General features: G+C 41.7%; 1 long non-coding RNA gene across 4 annotated transcripts in view; it reads right to left on the bottom strand.

The window, feature by feature from the left end:
• Positions 1-20,853, bottom strand: part of LOC123790434 (uncharacterized) — a 347,714-nt gene extending 326,861 nt beyond the window's left edge. For 2 of the 4 annotated variants that reach the window (XR_006779089.2, XR_006779088.2), the window contains exons 1-4: positions 16,271-20,853; positions 12,354-16,126; positions 11,702-11,880; positions 2,550-2,679 (exon numbers count right to left, since the gene is read on the bottom strand). This is a non-coding gene — a long non-coding RNA (uncharacterized LOC123790434). The remainder of the gene's footprint in view (positions 1-2,549; positions 2,680-11,701; positions 11,881-12,353; positions 16,127-16,270) is intronic. The other 2 variants (XR_015724597.1, XR_015724598.1) reach the window with 2 other exon arrangements.
• Positions 20,854-24,540: the final 3,687 nt, after the last annotated feature.

Below are 24,540 nucleotides of genomic sequence, written 5' to 3'. Positions count from 1 at the left end.
AGCATCTGGTTTTACTGATTTGCTAGCCTTCTCTCCAGCCTCCGAACTTAAAGGAAGCATATAAAAATATTTACTGAATTCCTGGAGGTGATCTTTTAAGAGGCGGGCACTAATTGGACGGAACCCTTTTATCCTAAATTACGTTTTAGACATCTTTGACAAAAGGTCTTCAAAGAGATAAAAAGTGGTCTCCTCACATTAATCAATAAGAACTTAGGTAAAAGAGAATTCTTGTTCATTTGAAGAAAAGACCAGACCCACGAAAGTATCCAGTATGAGGTGCCACCATGGGCTTGGCTGTTCATTATCCCCTGGGTTGGTTGTTATTTGCTTTCATTTTTGTTTTTCTATGCAAGGACTTAAGACACAACTCTAGATATTTAGGGGCATATTACTCAATTTACCAGAAATTCCTGAATGTTCCTTAATTAGAAGCTAGCAGGGCATCATAAAGGATATAACAACTTCTATATGAAAAAAGAAATTCTATTCTCATTATTTCCTGGGGAAGGGAAGGATGGCCCTGGAAACGGAGGCAAACAATTCCCCTGTATCAGCAGCTTCCTTTCCTTGTGACTGGTAATAAATACAACAACAGTTTTCTTTTCTCTTTCCCTCTGTTGAATGTAAATGCACGGGGAGTGTCTACTCTATGAAAGGCCGTGGAAATTCAAAAATGAGAAAGTCATGTTCTCAGCTTTCAAGGTGCTTCTGATCCAGGGTAAGGGATGCAATAAAAGGGATCAGATGTGGGACGATGGAAAAGCTCTGGAGATGGGTAGTGGTGGTACCACACACAAGTATAAATAGACTTAATGCCACTGAACTGTGCACTTAAAAATAGTTAACATGGTTTATTTTATGTTATGTATATTTTAACACACACAGAAGAGAAGGAAGAGAGACTCTCTCTTCCCCTTCTTCTGTCAGAGGTAGAATGAATCAAAATAAACCAACTGGCACCAGCTCTGTTCCTTTAACAAGGGAGAAGCATGAAGAGCCAGTGCGTGGGTTTCCCCCTTTGGGAGGCTATCAGGCCCAGGCAGACGGTAAAGCTTCACAACTTGGTGGGACTCATCGTGGGTCATGTCTCATTCCTGGAGGGCAAAGTCAGAGTCATGCCTGCAGGGAGATGTACATGACTACATGATAATCACTGAGAAAAATGAATTAATGGTTATGAAAACTGCTCTCTTTAGAGGTGACCCAGTAAAGACAGACTGGGCTCTTGCTCTCACAGAGGAGCAGGGCCTGCTGACACAGGCGCCCCATGCTCAGAAGGGCCCCTGTGTTTGGTTCAGTGCACTGTTGTCGCCATCTTGAAATTCTTGATCATTTTGTCCACAAGAGCTCCCACATCATCCCTTTATACTAGGCTCAGCAAATGAGGTAGGTCACCAGACCTCCAGAGTGGGAATGACACAGCCCTTTTCCCTCCAGAGCCTGTGTGAAGGGGAGAAAATAAGGGTAATGCTCAAAAGGACGCGGTCTAAGACATTTCTCAAATTGCGAGAAGCCAAAAAGAATTCAGGGAGAGACATCTCCCATGGAAAGGGTTTGTTCCTTCAGGCCAAGACACACAAAGAAAGGGTTGCATGATAAAGTGTGTGCATGCACACATGGTGCAAAATGAAACCAGTCAACCAGTCAGGGGTGGAGGCAGGATACATAGGTCGTAACTTGAAATGCCTTCCCTTGCGGAATACAAGACAGTGTTTGAGTTAACTAGAACTTTGACCTTTATAGACTTTCTTAGAATACTCAAGCATTCCAAAAAAAAAAAAAAAAAAAAGCCTTAGATATTGATGTTAGAATGTGTCACATGGGTCTGATGGAGATTGTGGGACAAGGGCTGGAACAGGCATGTTGGCTTTGTTCCTTTCTTTCTGAGCTCCAGTGGAGAAAGTCATCGGTGCTGACCGCAATGCAGGAGCCCTCCAAATTTTATGACTCACCCATCTGTAGTAAAGATGGGCCCATAGGAAGAATGAAGGACCTAAGGACTGCCTGCCCCCATGTTGTGGTGAAAACTAGATTATGTCATTATTACATAATTCTTATCTTTTTCTGTAGTGTTTGAAATTTTTATCATATAATATACGTGTGTGTGTGTGTGTGTGTGTGTGTGTGTGTGTGTGTGGCTTATTGGGTAATGTCAACTCATTATTATATAAACCTGAAGTTTTTGGCAGTAACTATCCCTACATGGCCTATATAAGTAATGCCTTCCTTTTTATTATCTTGACCTAAACTTGTAAGTTTTCAGACATTCTGACTTACACAAACAGTATCCTTTCAGCCTGTAAGACTCAGCTCTCTTTATTCTAAGATTTCAATACTGCATTTGATTCAAATCTCTTCTGTCTACCCCACCCCCACCCCAAGCACAAGCCACACCTTTGGCTTGACTGACCTAAAATGGAGGGATGGGTCACAAGGTCTTTCACATCTCCCCTTTCCCCTTCCTCTACCCAGCTGCTTACTTCCCTGTTAGGTAGCAGGAAAAGAACAAAAGAAACCTTCCTAACTGGGCCAGGTCACACTCCCACCTGAGTTTGGTGGTAATTCTGTTCTCATTCATTGTATATGCACTCCTGCTGGCTGGTATGGACAGATGGTGCCTCCAACATGGTCTACTGGTAAAAAGCTCACTTGTCCCATCTGATTGTCCCCAATTCTCTGGAAAAGCGGACATATAAAAAGGAATAAAAATGACAGTCACCCTTTCCATATTTCCCCTTTTTTAAACAAGAATTCTTGTGGAACCTCCACTTGGCCTTGGGAAAAGAAAGCATCTCCTCCATAGAAATGTGAGTGGAAGGATAGCCTGTCTTTTCCTTGGTGTAGAGCTGGTTTCTGAATATGTTTCTCAGACCTGATGGGAGGTAGCTGAACCACCTGTTGGCTTTGCTCTGAACCAAGAATGTGAGATGTAGCAGTCATTCTAGGACAACTGGAAGCCTGTTTGTTGTATCAGGAATGCCTTTATTAAAATTAAATAAAATAGTAATAATATATGACTTGAACAGTAGCAGTAGAGGTATACATAGCATTTTTGTAAAACAGTGAAGGGATACTTTACCGAGCCTAAGAGAGGAAGGATGGGGACGATTTGCCACAGGAGAGAATGTCTTCCCTACATCCTAATTGGAAAGCAGAAATTATCCTGCTGGAAATTTACAAGTGGAGCAAAGTTTCTCAGCCTTGGCACTACTGACATTTAGGCAAGATAATTCTTTGTTATAGGAGGCTCTTCATGCATCCCTGGCCTCTACCCTCTCCAAGACAGCAGCACCCTTCGCCAAGATACAAACACCTACAAATGTCTCCAGACATTGCCAACTGTCTCCCAGGAAGGCAAAATCACCTCTGGTTGAAAACCACTGCTACTCTTAAAGGCAGAGGGGAATCATGATCAAAGGTTCAAGGCGTGAAAAAGCGGGCATTATGAAAACTGCACATAGTTCCATCTTCGTAGAGTGTGAAGTACGGGGCAGGGCAGCTAGTGGTGGGAGGTGGGAATGCAGAAGCATGGGAGGCTGAAAATGGAGGGTCTGGGAGAACACACACAGGTGAAGGAATGTCATCTGTTTGGTGACGACAAGTCTCAGAAAGAGAAGGACATATGGGATTTGAGTTCCAGATACATGGTAAGAGGCCAGAGGAAGAGTAAGACTTCAGGCAGCTGGATCACTCGGGAGCTATGTCGGAAGTCAAGGTACAAGATGATGAAAAGCACTGAACTGGGGGAGCAGCAGGAGGGACAGGAACAGAATGACATGTGCATAGGAAGCCTGGGGGACCAACCCTGCCACTGGCAGCAAGAGCACACAGAGGATGGGCCATCAAGTTCCACAGCTGGGAAAGAGAAAAAAACTGGTTATGTCGAGTTGTGGATGCCTTCTTTCTCCCCTTGGTTGATTTAAGATCTTAGCCTACAGAAATCTTTTCATCTGGGCAGTCTTCTGGATTTCCCAAGGATGAAATACCCTGAGATTTTAAGCAACAAAGATGCTTATATTCTGATCCTTACCACCTTACGTAACTTGTTCAACACATGAATCATCACAAACAATACAGTAGGGCTTTGTCAGTACTCTAGAATCCCTCTTTTCAAATACCCTCATGACATTACCCCACCACTGGCCAAATTACCAGCAAGGAGTTGTCATGGTTTTGATATTATCTCTGGCAAACTATTAAGAAGAAAACACGAGAGAGGCCAAAGTACTATAAAAAGAAGAAAGGGCTCTTAATTTGAAATGACTTTGCCCCAGGTTGGCATTTTATCTTAGAAGAAAACGTGGCTACCATTTTGATTTGATGCATTATGAACTCATTCCACCGGAAGCCTTTCTGAAAAAGAATGATTTGTAGCAACAGTATAGATACAAAAGCAAAGGGATGTTGGTTGTAGAGTTGAGCAAACATCAACAGCATTTCTACGGTACTATATGGAGAGAATCTTTAAAAAGGAGATTTGGCTCCTGAATAAACTTTTCATGATGAGCAACCAGGGAAGTTAAGCTCCCCTTATTAGCCTCTTTTTCTGTTCTTCTCAGTGGCCCATATCGTTTACACTAATAAGCAGCAGCAGCTGAACTACACAAAAAGCTCCTGATAAACAACAGCTAAGGGAGGGCAGAAAATGGGCAAGATGCAGCTCTAACATAAATCTCAATGCAAATCCAAAGTCTGGCATTCGTGGCTTCAACAGTGCCCCCAAATGACACAGAAAGGCATTGGCCGGATCTCTTAAGTATATATTTCGCGTGTTAATGTTACAAGAATGTAAAAACGATTCCATTTCCTGCTTGATATATTCTCTCCCAATGTCTTCCAGGTCCAAAAATTTGGAGACTCTCCAAACAACACATAATAACGTGAGAGGAGGAAGGAAGTGAAGGAGGTGGGAGTCATGAGGGGGGAAGGAGGTTAAGAGTAATTTGCATTTCTCTTGTGTTCCACACTTGTTTAACAGGCTATAATCAATATCACTACTGATTTGGTTTCAGCTAAGTCACAAGCAAGCCTCGTGTCTGCACTAAGACCCCTGATTCCCAGGTTACAATATTATGTATGGGGCAAGAAGAGGGTGTCTCCATTTTTAGGTATCCCTTGGTAAATGGCATCTGTATTCCGTTCTTGGTTGCCCAAGGCAAATTGCCTCACTTCTCTATGTAACATAGACCTCATCAGTTAAGTGGGGCCCAAAGCCAGCACTGCTGAGCCCTTTAGACGTACCTCTAAAACAGTGCCACTCGAAGTACAGTCACAGAGCAGTACCATACATGTCATCCTCAAGTTTGTTAGAAATTCTGCATTCAGAATTCACGCTCCACCCCATGTTTACTGAATTAATCACCGACTTTGATGCACTTTGAGAAGCACTGCCCTAGAACCATGCTGCTGGTCTGCAACCTGCCTGTTCCCCATCCACTGTTCGATAAAGACAGAATCTGGATGGAAGCATTTAAAACATTCATAGACATCTGACACTATGGTCACATCTGAGGACATGAGCAACGGACTCATGTCCTTCAAAAGGAATGGACTGATGTGGGGTTTCAGCACTTGTGTGGGGACTTACATGAGGCACAATCTGCTACCAGTCATGGGCAGAGGAACCCCACATCATCATGATGGATTTAAAAAAAAAAGTCCTTCATCACAGGGTCTGAAAAGTTCTACTCTAGAGCAAAGTTCAGTAAACTTTTTCTATAAAGGACCATACAGCCTACAAAGCTTAATATCTTGAGCTCTGTAGGTCAGAAAGTCTCTGTAACAACTACTTACCTGTTATTATAAAGCAAAAGCAGTAAGAACATGTAAGCAAATGAGCATGGCTGTGTTCCAATAAAGCTTTATCTACCAAAACAAGTGGAGGGCCAGATTTGGTCCACAGGCTGTTCTGTGCCAACTCCTACTTAAAGGATGACTGCTGGCCAAATATGATGCCATCAGAAGATTACGCTGAATCCACTTGACTCCATAGAACCCTAACTTTTGAGAACTGAGGAGATGAAACAAATCACCCCAATCCCCTAATTTTGTCAGTGATTTTTTTCCCTACTTACAAAGGCCACAGAAATAAAAACTGTTTCTCCCTCTTTGTTCCTATAATAATGGGAAATCTATGAGGATAAAGTCAAACACAACCTTCAACTACCACCCTAGCAAAAATTAGAGGATCGGAAAGGAAATGTCCACATCAGAGAAAGGAAAGTTAAGTCTACCTTCCTGTGGTTCAGGGCTCCACAAACTATGGCCCATTGGGGAATGGCACCTGCCAAATCCAGCCTGCCACCTGTTTCTATAAGTTTTATTGGAACAAAGCCATGCCCACACAATTACACATTGTCAATGGCCGCTTTTGAGGTACAGTGGCAGAGGGGAGCAGCAACCCTATGTTCCACAAAGCTTAAAATATTTACTATTTGGATCTTTACTGGGAAAAAATGTAGCTTCTGCTAAAGTTCCTCCCACGGCTGGCAGCCCCTTATTCCAGTCCAGAAAGCTCCAAGCAAGTAGATAAGAGGACAGGTTTCCATGTTGCCATTAATAAGACTTCTGCCAATGACTTTCTCTGGAAAAAATCTTCCTTTGCTAAACAAAGTGGCAGTCAGAGAGACTTCTTGCTGCGTTTCTCCCAAGTTTCTCAGTGGCTTTCAAGTTCCTTTTAAGTAAGTTCTTTTATTATTAAAAATATATAGGCAGAGTTACTAATTCATGAAGCAGTCTATTAGTCATGTAAAGGCAGCATTAACTTGGTGCCTTTTTACACTAAACTCATACAAAGAATATTAAAAGCCTTGAGAAGCGGGGGGGGGGGGGGGGACCTTAACAAGATAGGCAGTAACATCCTTGCATCTAGACATCTAGACCTCCGGAACATTCCCAGAGTGAGTGAACAGTTGCTAAACAAATGGGTTCTCTTATTTCCCAGAGAATTCGGGGCTGTTTTTGTCCAAGCTTCAAAGAATAGAAAGCATCATAAATACATGGAGCAAACTTCAACAAACAAAACCTTCCGGCCTTTGAATTCATTGTAAGTAACACTCATAACATGAAGGAAAGTAGGCTGCACTAGTTTGGGTAAAAGCAGAAATTCACAAAAAAAGCTCTGTGTAACATGGTGCTAACAAAACACAGTTGTTTCACTGGTAGCCAGTTGGAAGGAAGCCAGGGCCACGTCAGTTACGGTGTGGTCTGTGGCACCTTATAAATACCACGACTGCCACCTTCTGGTCTTCTGATTCTATTGCATGCCCCTAGTCCCACCTCGGCCTCATTTTCCCTAAGCCAGTGAATCACGTGTAGCCTAGAATCATGGACTCCTAGAAAAAGAGATCTGCAGAGATCTCTACAGATCTTTACAGATTATGGAAACCCTAGACCAAGCTGCCTTTGTGCTGGCTTTTAATACTGACTTTTGAGACCCCCCCAGTGTAGCCACATCCAGAAGACCGGAATCACTTCTAACTCTACTTCTTGGCTCCGAAAACTTGAGAATTCTGTGGGCAAGAGAGACAGGATTATACAACTCCACTTCCACCCACCTGCAACTCTCACCACACCCCAAAGATAGCCAGGCAAAGAAAGGGTAGTCACTGGAGAAGTTGAAGAAGACAAGAGGTACATTACCATTTAGAGCCACTTTTCCCTGATAACAAGGAAAGGGACTTTTGGGTTTGGAACCAGGTTTCTTTAGGCAGGCTGTCATGCTCCTCATGAGAATATTTTAGGGGTCAAAGATGGGTAGGAGAAGTGGTTGCTCTTGCTGCAGAGATGAGATTATGTACATAAACAGAGGAAGCACCCTCTGGGAGAAGCCCACTTCTACAACCCCAAGAATAAAACCAGCCTTGGCTCTTCAGAGGCAGGAGCTCTCTGCTTTGCCTGCCTTCACCCCCCATCACAATCTGGATACAGAACAGAGCAAGGCCCGGCCACAAGGTTTCAAGGAAGAAGATCAGGAAGGGAAGGCTTACCGTGTGACAGGGAAGTAAGGCCCAGTGGGAAATACATCAGGGGCTGGGGGGGATAAGTGAAAGTTGTGTAGCCCCTTCCTTGACAGAGATGAGGGTCTGGCCTGCCTGTGTTAAATCCTTTTACTTCTGATTTGAAAAACATTTGGTTTCCTGAAAAGCAAAAGCTACTAGGGGCCTTTTCTTAATCCATCTTGCACATCCTCGGAATTGACGTCAACAAGTCACAATGGGAGTTTCCAGCAGTTGTCCCCGGGCAGAGCGATGATGGCAATGATACAGGGCCAGTGTGGCCCAGGGCCCCCAAGGGGAGGGACAGGAAGGATGTTCCCAGGGATCCTCTGGGCTCTGTCAGGAAGAGGGAGAAACACATCCCTCTAAGGAAAAAAGGCATTTGTCTCAAAGAAAAATGGTTGTATTGGGGGGAAATGTCATACTTAATGAAGCCAACCAGTGGTAAAGGAAACAAGCTGCCATGTCTTCGGAATGTTAGAAAAATAATGTTTATGTTCAGAAGATGCTGTTATGATTTACCATTACAGCTGCCGTTGGTTGATGGACACTGTTTCCCTTTCATCAGAGAAGCACCTGTTACCCTGTTTTACAGATGATCAAACTGAGGTTCAAAAAAGTGCAGTAATTCTTCCAAGGTCAACAGGAGTAGGTAGAAATGAACCCAGTTCTGTCTCCAAGTCTGGGCTCTGTCCACTTTGCCCTCAGCTTCCATGATTAGAGTCATTGTTTTTTTCTCACAAAATCAAGCCTGCAGATGAGCACTTCTATTGAGATCCTCACATTTCTGAAACTGAAGACTGGAAAGACTGATTTCCACATGGGGAACATCTCTACGGACAAGTCACTTCCGACCCCCCACACTCCCAGCTGAAATGGACGAGGGAGGCTGGGGCTGCCTCTAACGGCAGCTCTTCCTGCAGCAGAGACCATGGTAGCTGCCCCAGCTCTTGCCAAGTCAGCAGCCTGAAATGCACTGCCTATTCTCAGCCCCACACAGTCACTATCTCACCGTCACCTTTTCTGTCTCCTATACTTTCAATTTGGACCCTTCAGGGTGAGAAAAGTGGCTACAATTTATAGCAAGTAGATGTTTTACACTGAGTCCTGATAGGGAGTTTCACCAGCCACAGCCTCCTACAGCAGAAGCCAGCCAGCAGGACACCCAACAATCAAGAGAAATAAGGACCATCTGACAGTGACCAGAGAAGATACCAAAAACAGCACAAAGACCCAGACAAAGACCAGCTACCCTATACTGATTGATCTGTGGTCCCCCTTGCTAATATGCGCATGACTCCTTAAGGAGTGGGAAGTGAAGGGGCAAATCTTTAAAAGGAGAGAATCTCCCAGGTTTGAATCCTAAATCAAATGAATATTTATCCCAAAGACATTGAGCTGATTTAACAGAGACTATTTAAAAACAGAAAAGACAAAGTTACCAAGATACCAAGAACTGGCAAGTTTTAGATTTCTTTTTCCTACTCCCAAACGGAATATGGGATTGAGGAAAAGATGAGATCACTTATGGAAAATAGAGTACTGGTTTTTTGGTTTTTTGGGGGTTTTTTGCACATGTAAGTTGTAATGTGTAAATGTTGTCCCATGTGTGCTTGTGTGTTTGTGTGTGTTTTATGTCAGATAGCCTGATTTTCTTTTTGACATGCAAGGATTTCAGCAAGCCATTTTTATAAAGTCTCTCATGGTATCTTTGTGGACAAGTTGGAGAAATGTGGGTTGGATGATAAAACACTTATGTGAACTCTCAAGCTGCCTATATTTTGCTCCTTTTTGGACACAAAATTTTCAGGGAGACAGTGACAAAGTGGATTTTCCTCTAACAAAATGGCCAGAATGACGAAGAATCTGGTAATCCTGTCCTGGGGGGATAGAATGTTTTATCTTAGAAAAATGAAGGCTCTGGGTGCAGGAGGGAAGGAGTATGCATCTGTGATAGAGTGGAACGAGTGCCCTCTTGGAGGCAACCAAGGTTCAAATCATGAATCTTCCTTACTACAAAATGCTTTGTGTCATCCACATGTACTCACCATGCTCTGTATTGTAACTGCATTTTTTTGCAACAGTATCTACAGGGCAGGGTGAGCAAAGCAGCCTACTGGGAGAGAGCTAGACCTAGAGAGAAAGGGGTAGCAAAGGCAGGAAACCTAGGGAAAGAACCAGCAGCCCCAGGGAGGTGTTGATATTCACAAAGTAAGTTCACAGTCTAGACAGGGCATTTCTGGAGCAATTCCAGATGGAAAGCAACAGGGTTCTGTCACCAAGATGCAATGGGAATGTGGCTTTACCCCAATGGGCAAGTGGGGTGGAGATGGTCGGAAGGCCAACTCTGGAGGAAGGCTAGATCCAAGAGAGATTCTTCCAAGACCTGATGGAGATGGCTGCAAATAGTGCTGAACCCTGGGTGTGGACCTGAGAGGAACACAGCTGGAAATCCATCCTCTGCCAGCCTGGCTCTCAGGGAGGTTTTCTCAACAACCTCACTGAAGGAGCGAGACGTGGAGAAAGCCCAGAAAGAAGAGCCTCTGTCTGCCCCAAGGGAAGTATAGAAAGTGGCCAACTGCCCCCTTCTGGACCAAAGATGACTGGACCTCCTGGACCACAGACTTGCCTGGAATTCCACTTATGGATGATCATTCCTTTCGCTTAGATATAAACGGTCCTTAAGTGTTTCTTATCACGTTGTCAGCATCCTTGGGAGAAATAATACATTAAGCATCACAGTGCATTAATACCTTAATGAGGCTTGGTTCCAGAAGTTGCGCTCATTTTCAGTAGTGACAGCTAAGCAGGATCCAGACTGCAAGATCAGGAATCAACTTTGTTTGGTTCAGTTGATTGGGAGAGCCAAACAAGGGCCTGATGACCCTCTGGGGGCTAGAGGGCTAGGCCGGCAGAGCAGGGAGGAGCCCTGCATATCTGCAGGCAAGGACAGTAGAGAATGAGGACAAGCTCAGGAAACAGGAGAAGGGCGGGGAGGAGACGCCTGAGGGGCCCTGAGGTGAACCTCTTCTACCTTGCAGTAGAGCTGAGGGCCAGATCCATCTATTCCTGCTTTATTTCACATCTCTTTGCCAACGGCAAAATAAACATGCACTGACTCGGTGCATTTCTTGATCATTGGAAAAAATTATTCTTAACAGAATAGCTAAAAGAAAACCATTTATCCATTCATAAAGCATGACATCACTAAGATTAATCTGTTTTATTTGAAGTCCTTTGAACTAGAAATCAGACATCTGCCTTTTGCAAAATGCAAAGAGCCAAAATATCCTCACCTTTTTTCACACCCAGAACCTGGGCAAATAACTAGAAAATAAGAGGGACGGGGGGAGGGAGCACCCAGGAAGACAAAATAAATGCTCCCAAGTCAGTTCATTAAACACATGCATTTGAATTATGTGCCAGCCTTTTCAGTCCTTTTCATGTTAGAAAGTATAACCAAGAGGGAAATCCAAGAGTCTCCTAGAAGCAAGCACCCTGACAGTTCTAAGAAGTGATCGTGATCAGAAATAGAGAAATACCATACACCTAAGAGAGCTTAACAACTAGGGGTCATGTACACAGAGGAAAAGGTCTCTAGTTGTCTTAAAATCCTTGAGGACATGGAATGTTCGTTTACAATTGAGGCAAAGTTACTGAGAGTAGACAGAACGGGATGAAATGGTTCTAGGAATACTCACCTCTAGGTAAGCCTCACAGCCTTTGTTTTCTGCATCCTCTACTGGGGTCCTTCTAGTAATTGAAAATATTTAATATCTTGAATGCATCCCTCGGCATGACAGAGTTAATAAAGATTAAACCGCCAGTGAATTAATTATTGGATTCATGAGAGGCAAGTCATCACTGGTAAGGTGCTGCGCTAGGAAAAAAAAAAAAAACGTACAAAGGATTAATATGTCACCTAAATTCAGACATGAATGAGACTCAAGCATCTCTCGACAAACACCAAGACAGAGAATTTGTTATAGAAATAACATAACATTGGGGGCGCCTGGGTGGCTCAGTTGGTTAAGTGGCTGATTCTAGATTTCAGCTCAGATCATAATCTCAGGGTCATGGGATCAAGCTCCAGGTCAGGCTTCACACTCAGTGGAGAGTCTGCTTCAGGATTCTCTCTCTCCCTTTGCCCCTACCCCTGCTTTGTCTCCCTCCCTCTCTCTCTAATAAATAAATAAATCTTAAAAAAAAAAAGAAAGAAAGAAAGAAAGAAAGAAAGAAAGAAAGAAAAGAAAAGAAAAAAGAAAAGAAAAGAAAAGAAAAAAAGAAAAAGAAAGAACATAATACAAAAAAATTCCAGAGAGAACAGATGAGAGAATCACCAAGCTGACCTACCTGTGACGGTCCCTCACTTTTAAAGCCTAGAGCGGGGTGTGAGAGCCTGGAGGCTCCTGACAGAATCGGGTGGTCGGGCAGGGATCTCCTCATCCCAGTTCACGTGCTTCCATCTGATCCCTTTGCAGGTGTGCACCCCCAGGTGTTCCACTTCACAGAGCGCAATCTACCCCATCCCGGGGCTCTGCCTCCAAAAGACACACTAGCTTGTGCAGCACCAGCTGAAGAGGTTCACTGGGATTCCTAGGACTGAGATGTGGAGGGAACAGGAGGTAAAGTGCATTCCTTATTTAGTCCATTCCAGCCCCATGAACATTTTTAGAAAAGCCTGTGAGTCAAGAATATTAAATATGATTAGCCTTATGCAACTCAGTATGGAAACTGGAAAATCTTACCAAGTACTGAGAATGGTAAGTTTTATTAACCCAGGTAGGGTTCTTACAAAATACTATTTCGTTTTTCAACAAACTATTGAAGAAGACAGGAAAATTACACGTTTTTAAATGTGATAAATTTGGGTGGACCTTTATTGTTGCCTTTCCAACTTCCGTTATGCCTTCTCGTGCCGTTGATTTTCATTTGAGAACTTCTCCCTTGCTTTCTTTCTATCCACTGGACTCTCAGGGGGCTCCACTGGCCCCCACGGGAAGTCAGTGACCCAGCCTACGTCAACCAGTGCATTGGATCTCCCTACATCACAGTCAAGGCTCGGAGGGGGGCATGTGACCTAAATCAGTTCGATCAGAGAGACTCCCAGGAGCTTTACAGGATCAGCTGGAAAAGAGGCAGTGGATAGGGAAGCTCTGAGGCCAGAGAAGTCAGCGGCAATGGAGCTGACCATGGAGGGAAGACAAAATGTAGAGGAAGCAGAAGTGAGAGACGGAGAGAAACAGAGCCCTGGTGACACCACTGGAGCCCCTTCATCAAACAGCCCTACCTATGCCTCTCTTTTGACAGCCATTCAATTCCCCTCTTGCTAAGCCCACTTGTGTTGGTTTTCTGTTAATAAGTACTAAACTCACTAGCCGTAATGATTTCAGAGAAATGAGATGCTACTCTATGGAAATGAGTATTTATAGAGCCAATAATTGTGCATCAATACTTTTCACTTGTCTCTCAAAATCCTATTTTCCTCTCAAACCTCAGAAACCCTGAAGACAAGACTTCCAGTTTTGGCAGCTGTAATCTAAAGCACATTGGAATATTTCCTCTTGCCTTCCTGGAAAACCCCGAAATCAGGATTTTTTTTTTCACTGAATTTTCCTTAATTTTTTTCCTCACTAGAATTACCCTTCATTTTCTCTTAAAATTTCCTTAACTTCTTTTCACTGAAATCTACTATGAAACATTTCCTCTAGAATAAAAACTTTCTCTGAAAATTGCAACTACTGAAAACAGTGGGTTTTAAATGGTGCAAAATTCCTAAATTATTCTTAGGGATCATTCTCAAAAACAATTATTACATTTGGCCTATATAACATGAAGTAGTGTATAAAATATATGGAAATGATTTAAAAGGAGACTAGGGCCCCAATCCAAAATAAGAAAAAAAGAAAAAACAAAAAAACTGCCTGAGAGTAAAACAAACGTATTTCACACACATCCTCACCCACCCGATAGGAGTCTAGTGCAAAGGGTGAGTCAGCTTCAAAACCAAGGCACCCCACATCAGCCTCAGAGCCAGTCCCGGACCGGTTGGCAAGGTCAGCCGAACTCCCCTTGGCTCAGTCCCGGCTGTCTCTTTCTGCACAGCGGTGCTCCTGCTCAAAGGCCCAGGCAGGGAAAAAGCCCTCCAAGCATTGCCTTATGAATGGGCATAAAGTGCCTTATTGAAACCAGGAAAAGCTTCCTCCTTGTGGGGCTGACCTTGCCACTCTGCCCACATTCCCCCGAGGTACGGACAGTGGCTGGAGCTGAGGAAATGCCTTTTGGCAGTTTTGTGCAAATGAAATTTGAGAAATTTGCACAGTATGTGTGGAACCCATTGTTCATATCTAAGCTTATTAGCTGTTTTCCTCCTGAGAGCAAAGAAGAGCTCCTGAGAGTGAAAAGGAATCCCATCAGAGGAGGGGAAGCCTGAGGGGCCTCCCAGAGGACCCTTCCCTGCAGGCCTCATTCATTACAAATGACTTCAGCAGAGGCCTATTGAAAGGAGGTCACAGGTATTTACCTTTCTTCTCCGTCTGTTTCAATCCATTTTATGGAGGAGAGAAAATGCCAACACTCTCCTCCTCCTGGAGCCCTCGATGAATTCATTCTGCACATTTTTGTATGGAATGGTAGACTTTTTAAACAACAAAAGAAAATGTCATTGGAACAGACTTAAGCTTTCTTCACAGACAGACTGATTTCTTACGTGAGCCACACTGGATTACTCCACTGCCATCACCCCTCTGCAAGTTCTGTCATTTCTTACAAGTGGGGCTTTGTCAGAACGGAAGAGGGGCGGCTTTTATGGCCTAACATATCCTTAACTATCACCCACCTCGAATAACACTGTAACAGGGGCTCACACTGAGAACTGTACGGGCGATGGGACGAAAACAGATCAATAGTTTACAAATGCACTTATGTGATTAGTAGGCTAATGTATGTAAAGTAAGGTAGAAATAATCCGAAAGAGTGGATGTTCCAAAATCTGTCTTGGTCTTTGTGTATATGGTTAAATACATCTGGTGATTAACCTCAATTAATGTATACGTTTCCATTCAGTAAATATTAATGAAATGCATCCTTTGTGCCAGGTACCGTGCTAGGGGCTACGTACACATAAAAAATGACAAAGGAATCTCTGCCTTCAAAGGTTTCTCCGTCTGGTAAAGAAAATGAGAAAACAGACCGTGTTCTAGAGAGCTGAAGCAAAGAGTGTGGAATATTCAGGAAAATGAACATATTCAGGTACAAGTGTTAACAGGACGGGTCACGTGGCTAGCTGCCAAGAAGCTTCTCAGGATGGCCCCACCTTGGTAAAGTTCCAGGAACGAGGCCTGCTGTGCTCCCTGGAAAGCTCAGATATCTGATTCTGTCAGCACACCGATAATGAATCTGTCACTGGGACATTAACTTATATTAACTGAGCTTAACCAGGAATTGTACTTCTAATTAACAAGTTTACAGTGAAACTTGCACTGTCTTGAGTGTTATGGACAGAGAGTGCTTGAGGTGGTGAACAGCCAGCTCCCTCTGCTTCACAAGACGCTCTCGCTACACATTCTCAACCTCAGTTATGATGTGAAGAATGTTTAGATGAGTGCAGAGTCCAAGCTACAGAAATCATGTGAATGGAACACATGTTTGATGACTTCAGGTGACGGAAGATGAGGAGCCCATCTCCACACTGGTGAGACCTGCTGAGGATACCTGGACAGTTAGGACAATAGTTACCCTCTCCACCGCGAAGACAAAGGCATGCTTTCCCTGCTGACCAACCTACTTCCTTACCACCTCTTTTTAAAGTTTAAATACATGTAACTTTTATGTATATACATATTTCTCTAACTACAGGGAATTAAGAACAAAATTAAAATTACCTGTGATCTCCTAGATTTTGGAATGCTTCCTCTCCCCCCCCACAGTCTTTATAACATTTGCACGGATAGATGATAGATGTATGTATATGTTTGCAGACATAGATTTATCTACATATATTTACATGCATCCCATGAGAAGCTAAGGGATCTGGGATGTTTCATGTCAGCAGCATGTCGCACCCAGACATTTCCGTTGAGGATCTAAAATAATTGACAAGTAACTTAAATATTTCTAGTAGTCTCCTGCAAAAAAAGAAAAAGAAAAGGCAGGAATATATTTAGCAGAAATTCATAAAAACCCTTTCCCCTCATTTGACTGATTCTCTCAATGTCATACCCTATAATTCTCTCCCATTCCCCCAAAAATTTACCCCCTTCAAAACTCACTCAGTCTTTTCAAACCAACAAGCTTTCTTGCTCGCTCTGTCTTCTTCTTGGTCCTTTTGCAGTATAAATCTGGCTATTCCCCCATCAGCATCAGCTCCGCTCAGCAGCTACTTTCCCCACTAATCTGTAAGGAGAGTGAGGGAAGTGAACATGTCTTTCTTCTTTCCAACCAAGCCCCAGTACCAAGCACAGTGTGTTTAATACACCTGTTGATCACTGAAAACACACACACACACACACACACACACACACACACACACACACACACGGTTTTGCAGAATTGTGTCAATCCTCATTTACCTTTGAATCACTCGCATTTTGCATTGGGAACAATTTCCCAAGTCATAACAATTTCTTTCCCATAGACAAGTTGTTATTGGTTGCATAATATTCCACTTTACATAACTGTTCCATAATGTCATCATTTTCCAATTTGGATTTTTCCCTTTACTCTGCATAAACAATGCATCAGTAAACACCTTTGCACAAAATCGTTTCTGATTATTCCCTTAGAATGATTTTCTACAAGTGGAATCATTGGACTTGAATACAAACTTCTTAAGGTCTCAACACAGACCACCAAACTGCTTCAGAGAACAATTGCCATTTCAATTCCACAGCACGCAACAGTGCCCTTCTCCCTGAACCCTTCAGCACAGAATGTTGGGGTTTTTTGTTTTTATCTTCTCAAAATTGAAATTTGAAAAACAATATATTTCTTTTGGATATACGAATACCTTCAGTAAGGACTGACTTGACCTGGGAGACAATACACATTAAATCCCGTATGTCACACTGTTAAAGTTTCCAAGGTGACCCCGTGGTCCTCTATTTCCAAGTTGATGCCTTACATTTTTTTGGAACAAGGTGAAATATAAATGAATACAGTTTCCAAGTTCTGGAGGAGCACCTCACTGCTGTTCCCAGGGGAAATAACTGAAGACAACTCCATGTGCAACAGAAAAATATAAGAAAAGCCCCCGAGAGGACATGGAAGGCTTTTTGGAGGAGAAAAATGATCACAAGGAGCTTTGAACAAAAGTTCTTCAACAGTTAGACAATAAAGGCAAGTACATACGCTTGACTGTCACATTAGTGGCCCCCATTGTACCTCTTGAGCATCCTGGCATGCAGATCCTGCTCAGTCCTTTCCCCAGGCCATGTGACCTGCTTTGGCCAAGGGAATATCAGCAAATATGACACTGGACACTCTACAGACACCTGTCCATGAGCACTTGCCCACCTTTTGGAGAAGCTCAGATGAAAGATCACACAGAAAGAGAGGATCAACCCATCTATTCCGCCCCAGACACATGAGTAAGGCGGTAATAGAACCTCTAGCCCCAATCAAGTTGCCAACAGACCACAGTCACATAAAGCACTAGTGAGACCAACAGAAAAATCGGGCAGACAAATCAGTGTTGCCTTCGTCCACAAGTCTAGGGAATTTGTTACGCAGCAATTGATAACTGCTACAGCACATTCTAAGCATAAACAACAGCATTCCTTCAACAGTTACTGAGCACTGAGAATGCATGGTCCTGAAGGAGAGACTCACGTGTTAATAATAATAATAATAATAATAATAAACCATATAGTGCAACAATGGCTATGATATTTGATAGGTAAAGGCACAAAGGAAGTTCTCTACTCTACTTTGGTGAGTCAGAAATTTCACGTGAACTTTGTGTTAAAAAATGAGCAGGCAGACTAAGAAGAAGAAGGTTCTAAAAGGTAGAGGAAACAATGATGGTGCACAGATGAGAAACAAAGCAGAATATTCAGGAACCTGCACATGATTTTATCCAGGATGAGTACAGGCAGGAAAAAAGCAAAAGAGGAGTTCTTCAGATTCAGATAAGAATTAAATAAATTCTTAGTATCTCCATTTTACAGATATTACATGGGAGAGTAAAGAATACAAGTGAGTCTCTGCTCTTAAGCCCACACTACTCTGCCTTCCTAGAATGTCCAACGTATTCAGATCTAAACGCATCATGGTATACAAATGTCACGTTTCCGCTCGACCTGAGATGATGTGGTATCAAGGTGGGGAGCGGCCCTCAGCAATGTTGGATCACATCCCCCTGTGGATAGCTCATTCAGCAACTAGTTCATTCTAGCAGATTCACCATTCTGTGTCTTGTATCTAACTTACAGAATTCAGCTAGATTTTAGAAATCTCTTCTTAAAATTATTAATAGGAATCTGATGTGACCTAACCCAGCAAACAAATTTTAGAAGATTCGGGGAACGGATATAGAGATCCAAGTGACAGCCAACAAAGGACATGAAACCAGCTGCACGAGACTTTAAGGGAATGTACTAATTGTTCACACGAACTGAAGGACTACAAACCACTACATGAGCTACTAAATTTTTTAACATGAAGAACCAGGGAGTAGAATGAAACAGCACCAGCTAATCCTTAGCTGGCAAGAGTAATTTTCTTGAGTCACACTAAACTCCATTTTTGCATAAAGGCAGGATTTTACGTTAGTGAGAATATGTTGTAAAAAATAAAAGAATACAGTGAAGGTGAAATCAAATCCTTTTTTTAAGATTTTATTTATTTATTTGAGTGAGAAAGCACAAGTGGGGGGGGAGGGGCAGAGGGAGAAGTAGACTCCCCGCTGAGCAGGGAGCTGGATGTGGGGCTCGATCCCAGGACCCCAAGATCATGACCTGAGCTGCAGGTGGACACTTAACCGACTGAGCCACCCAGGCGCCCTGAAATCAAATCTTGATTTGTAAATAACTGTACCGGTGTTGGCCATTCAACAATTTGTTGACTGTATAAAGGAAAGAGCTACAACTTGTAACTGGGTCTTGGCAAATGTACTAGGCAGCAAGCTCCAGGCCCGCTCCACACCAACACACACGGTGAACTCTGGCCGCAGAACCGACGGAGCTCCCCCCTTAACCTCATCAGCTGTTGATATTTACAGAGGAGTCTCCCTCACACTCCAGATAAGGAATGACAGCCCATGCAACAAAATTAGTGAGGGTCAATAGAACAAGAGTCAGCAGTTAATCGATTGCAGTAGGAACACTTCAGTGAAAGGAGCCAGACCCCTGTTTTCTCAGGATAATCAAATGCCTGACTCATGTAGACTCATAAAATTGACTTGTTTTTTTCTTGGTCTAATTGACTGATGCCTGGGTATTACATAAACCTTAGGTGTCCTCCAGATAAGACTTAATACTATACCACGAGAGCCAGACACCTAATTATTTTCGTTCCACGTGAAAGATAGCCCAGTGAAATGGATGGATGCCTTTTCCACCAAGACAAGCTTTGAAAGTGTCAAGGGGCTCTGTGTAAGCCCTACTGAGGAACACCTTCAGTAAGTCTTGCCAATCAGATATATCTGCAGTGATAAACAGTAAAGATGCAATTATAACTACAAAATACATTACACATGTAAATATTACTCTGAATTCTGTTTTGCTTATTCAAAACTGACTCCAGTATGGTATTTTATGACTTTAGATCTGATTTTAAATCATCGAATGTTAGACTGAGGAGGGACTTTGGAACTTTTCTAGCCTAATAAATCACCCAAAAGAGAAACCTCATGTACAGTATCTCTGGAGATCGGACATAAAGCACGATGAAAGGAAAAAGGGGAGAAAAAGCAAATTATTAGAGTAAAAATAAAATCTTAAAGCAGCATATTTTATATTTGAAAAACTCTAATTATAAGAAAATTCTCCTATAAATTGGGGCTAAATATGATTCTGGAAATTTCCACCCAAATGACACTTTTGGAAATGCATGTGATTAATCTCATACATTTGCTTTCGTGTGCATGCAAAGCTATATAACTGAATTTTGTTATGTTTTGCTCTTGAAAATTTTTAGTATTTCAGATTTAAGGAAGCCCTGGTTCAACTTCTACCTTTATATATAAATATTTTTCAAAAATTTAACTATATATCCTTAAAATCGTTTCTAAATGTGTTCCATCCAATACCTCCACCAGTAGCTATTTTTAACACATCTTAATAATTTATAAATTAGATACATGTGTATTTTTTTACCATTGTATAAGGCATAGATCAATATGAACTTTTAATAAGATCATTTAGATAAAATAAAGAATGCTATCCCACCCAACAAACGTTGCTACTCTATGTAGCCAAATGACTCTCCTCATGCCTCACCCGGACCTACACATTCTCTGGCATAAGACAATCATTCTGCAGTTGGGTGAGGCACTATACTGGGAATGATTAAGTTAAATTCTACATACAGAAAAGCGGAGATCTCCAGCCCCTTTACTTTACTTATTAGAAGTCAAGTTTATTCCAACCATGCTTGAAACTGCGGGTCCTTCTGAGGAAATGGAACTGCTCAAAGAATACCTTCACTATTTGGCAATTCCAGAGTGAAAAATCTGCTCTTCGCCTTATGACCCCATTACGACCTCACCAGCAGAGAAGCTTCAATCATACACACAGAAATTTCATTAAGCTTGTTCGTGTCCCATTCTGGAATGTGAACAAAGAACCAATACCACTGAAAATTTCAGAATGGTCTCAGACATGAAAACCAGAGATCAAAACTAACAGAGGAAAAAAAAAAAGGCAAAAAACAACAACAGAAACTAAACATTAATCAGAGCTTTAAGGGAATATATCCACGAAATCAAAAACAAAATGTTATAATCAAAGGATATTAACAGAAAAAGAAAGATATCTTAGAGATAAAAATGTTGTCTACAAAATAGTTCCATATAAGGACTGGAAGTTTGAAGGGTGACAAAATATACTAGAAAGTAGAACTTAAAAATAAAGAGATGGAAAATGGAAAAAAGATTAGAAAATTAAAATCAAAATAAAAGTTCCCATATCTAACTAATAGGAGTTCCAAAAAGAGAGGATAAAGAGAGGGAACTAAAATAAAAATAATACAAGCAAAAAGTTTTCAAACCTGAAGGATATGAGTATCTATAACAAGGAGTGCCACCCTGAAATTTCAGAACCCTGGAGGGAAAAGGAACATTTATAAAAGTTTCTAGAGAAAAACAAGGGATCAGAAATCCACATGGCATTAGATCTCTTGATAGGAATTCTGGTAGCAAAATAGATGATACAAGTAGATGAAACAACGCCTTAATGAGGAAAAATATATATATTTCTAAATCATAGTACCATACTCATCAAAACTAGCCATCAAGGCATTTTCAGACATGCAAGTCCCTGAAAAGCTTCCCTCCCACATGCCTTCCACGAGGAAGCTAATGGAGAATGGGACCCAGCAGAATGAGAAAGAAAAGTAAGAAAAAAAGAAGGTGTGAGATACAACAAAGAAAAGAGGCAAGTGGAATTTCAAGATGCGATAGTAAGTATGTAGCAGCTCTAGAGAGCAAACATGACCATAATAATCTAAACACTAAATATTAAACAAAAATGTTATACATAATCCTACTGGGACAATGGAAATAAGGCAAGAGCATGAGTAAGCAGAACAAAGGAGAACAAAATCCTCATCTTTCATAATAGAAGTCAACAGATAATGTCTACACTAGAAAAATCAAGGAATGACAGTATGGGCATACTATTCAGAAACACGGAGGTAAATGGCAAAAGAAACAGCCCTGGGAAAAAGGAATGAGGGCGGCAATGAATATAAATGGAAAACACTGTGTTTCTATCATAAACTTTGTAATTTTTAAGCTTCGTCCATGTACTTCATTCACACACACAAAAAAGAAGTTACAGAGGAAATTAATGATTCTAATATTTTCTTCCTGGAAGAGGGAAGATTATGGACTCTTAAGTATGCACATGCCACTTTAGACACCATCATTTTATACAATAAGACAAATCAGATCTGACTTCAATAGCAAGGTTCCTAAGAGCTCTGCAAGAGACCAGTCACAGAATAATGTAGAATTCAGAGGGAACGCTCTAGCCTATCTCAATCCGTAAATGACATTTCACGTAGAACCAGTCTACCGAGACTAAGTCGGTTCTAGGCATCCAGAAACCCAGTTTCATTTCCCCGTACGAAGCAAACTTTCTGATTCCACAATGCTCAGAAAAACCACCTGCAACACTAGTTAAAAATGAGGACTCCATAGTCTGTGGGACTCCATGGATTTCTACTTAGTCAGAGTATGGCACTGGGACCCAGAAATCTGTATTTTTACAATCGTCTCAAGTGATTTCATATCACTGATGCCCAGATTTTGAGAAAGAACATCAGGGCATTCGGGCAAGGGTTGGCAAACTTTTCCTGTGCAGTGCCAGGTGGTTAATAATTTAGGCTCCAGCAACCATTGCAAGCACTCATCTGCGTTGCTGTCCCAGCATGAAAGCAGCCACAGGCAATATGTAAATGAAGGAATGTGGCTGTGTGCCAAAAAAAACGTGGTTGTCAACACTGAAATTTGGACTTTATATAATTTTGACATGTTGCTAAATATTATTCTTCTTTTGGTTTTTTCCCAACCATTTAAAATGTAACAGCCACTCTTAATTCCAGGGCTTACAAAAACAAGTGGGAGGCCTGATTCGGCCCTTGAGCAGGGGCTTGCTGACCTCCGCTGTAGGGTACCCCACAACCACTGAATGAGCAGCAACCCCGAGAGGAGTGCATGGGGAGAAGGGAGCTCCAGAACCCAGAGTCAGAAAAGCTCCGTAATTTGACATAAATCAACCATAAAAGCTCTATTACAAACAAGGCAAACTGAGCAGAATTGGTGCTTCCTCCCTTCCACAGGTATTCTACTAGAGAGAATGATTTATGACTTCCTCCAATTCCCTAAAGTCTTACCCCATTTTTCAGAACTTGCTTTGATGATTATACGAATCTGATTTCACGCAAATAAAAACAGGAGGGGAGAAAAGTGAAGCACACAGAGTGACTTCCTCAAAGTCGTCTTTCCTTTTCCGATGAGGACTCCCTTCCAAAAAATCAGGCTTCCATAGGGTTTTTAAATTGTCCTCTCAATCATATGAAATTTTAGTTTACCCAACCAGGTCAGAGTTTTGGGCATCCACTAATATACTTAAATTTTAAATTTCTCTGAATTATTAACTGCCATCACACTGAACCAGAACCTTAGCATCTAAATAAATCATTTATTGTTCTTGTCATTCATTTAATAATTTTTACTGCGTGACAAGAGAAGATGCATAGGTTAATAAGATTTTATCATTACACTATAAGTTGGTTCAGAAAAACTGGTCCTTGTCATTGAATATGGGTTCACAACCATGATGATTTCTACATTAGTTTATAGGGCTTCAAAAGCATTTCTTCAACCAGAACATGAGATGATTCATCTCTTAGGTTCCAAGCTTCCATTAAGATGATCGAGGACTTGGAAGGTCTCCTCTGTCTCACAATTTTTTCCATTCAAGCAACCACATTAATTTTTCTTAAGATTTGATTTATTTATCTGAGAGAGAGAGAGAAAGCACAAACAGGCATAGGGGTAGAGGGAGAAGGAGAAGCAGACTCCCTGCTGAGCAGGGACCCCCCCTGACTCGGGGGCTCCATCTCAGGACCCTGAGATCATGACCTCAGCAGAAGGCAGATGCTTGACCAACTGAGTCACCCAGGCGCCCCTCAAGCAACCACATTTAGATGAACTACTATTTCAATTACACATTAGCTTCTAAACATCCAAGTTTCCCCCCTCCCTTAATGTTTAGTATAAAAATACAAGGACCAGGCTGACATACATTGTATTACACTGTTTATCATTAATGTGTTGTCATTATTTTAGACTGTTTTGTGACTAGCCAGATAAGCTTTATCAGTATATTTTTATATCCTCAAGTTACAAATAGCGATGTTTTGCAAGAATATAATCATTTAAAACTATTTTATAAACAAAATTTGCATATTAAGAGCTCAAATTATATATCTTTGATTTCATCGTGAATGGCAATTGATGATTCTAAAATGCAGAGCAACTTAATGGCTTGTTAGAAGTAGAAAATAAATAGGAAATGGGTACTTCTGTACAGTGCCTGCAGACTTCTCTGAAATAAATACATAGCCCTGAAATGAATGGTCTACAATCTGTTAGCAGGTCTGCCCCATTTGCCTGTTAGATACCATTTCAAATTCAGATAAACAGTTTTCAAAAAGGCAATGAAACCAATTTGCCCCATCTTTTGAGTGATTCTTACTGATTTGATCAATTACTCTACCTTGAAATTCCTTGAAAGACTAAAAAAAAATCAAAATTAAACAAAACAAAACTGCAAAGATCAGCAGCAGACAGGAGAGCAGATACGTAGAAAAGTAG

Source organism: Ursus americanus, chromosome 5, assembly GCF_024610735.1.
Source record: "Ursus americanus isolate L20-20 chromosome 5, mUrsAme1.1.p, whole genome shotgun sequence".
Lineage (NCBI taxonomy): Eukaryota > Metazoa > Chordata > Mammalia > Carnivora > Ursidae > Ursus > Ursus americanus.
The sequence above is the reverse complement of the archived record's forward strand: the minus strand, read 5'-3'. Positions and strand labels throughout refer to the sequence as shown.